The following is a 550-nucleotide window of genomic DNA, read 5'->3' as shown; positions in this document are numbered from 1 at the left end:
AATCATGTTTTATTATAAGTCATTCGACGCGTAATCGCACGGCAAACACGATGGTTGTAAACTTAAAAAATCAACGGATGTATAGTTTTCAGTTATATGAGAAAAAACACTCACAAATGGCGCTCGATGTGGAATTTACAATTGCTGCAGAAAACATTTGCAAACACAGAAACACTTGCCGCTGCATTTACACACTGAATGGATCATGTCCTTTTATTCTGAAATGAAAAATCGCGTTCGGAACATTTTCATTTTTTCGAAAAATGGTCACGCCTTAAGTTTTTCGTCATCACCTGGTGATCAAAAATGTAGTCAACATGTGGTAACATCGTTTTACATCGTTTGCAAGTAAATGCAGCCTTCTATTTTCATTGGTTTCGGGAGATATGAGTTTGGAACGTTTTATTACCCAAACCGGCCGTTTTGAAATTCTGCACAGGTGTTGCGTTACACCTGTTTTGACGCAGAATTGCCTTCGCCGTGCTATGGTGTAACATAAACTGTCCAGTGCCGATAGGTTTTCAGTTAGGTACAACCAACGTGAAATTTT

The sequence above is a fragment of the Pollicipes pollicipes genome, unplaced genomic scaffold (assembly GCF_011947565.3).
Source record: "Pollicipes pollicipes isolate AB1234 unplaced genomic scaffold, Ppol_2.1 Scaffold_6950;HRSCAF=8241_pilon_pilon_pilon, whole genome shotgun sequence".
Classification (NCBI taxonomy): Eukaryota; Metazoa; Arthropoda; class Thecostraca; order Pollicipedomorpha; family Pollicipedidae; genus Pollicipes; species Pollicipes pollicipes.
Note: the sequence above shows the minus strand (reverse complement) of the source record.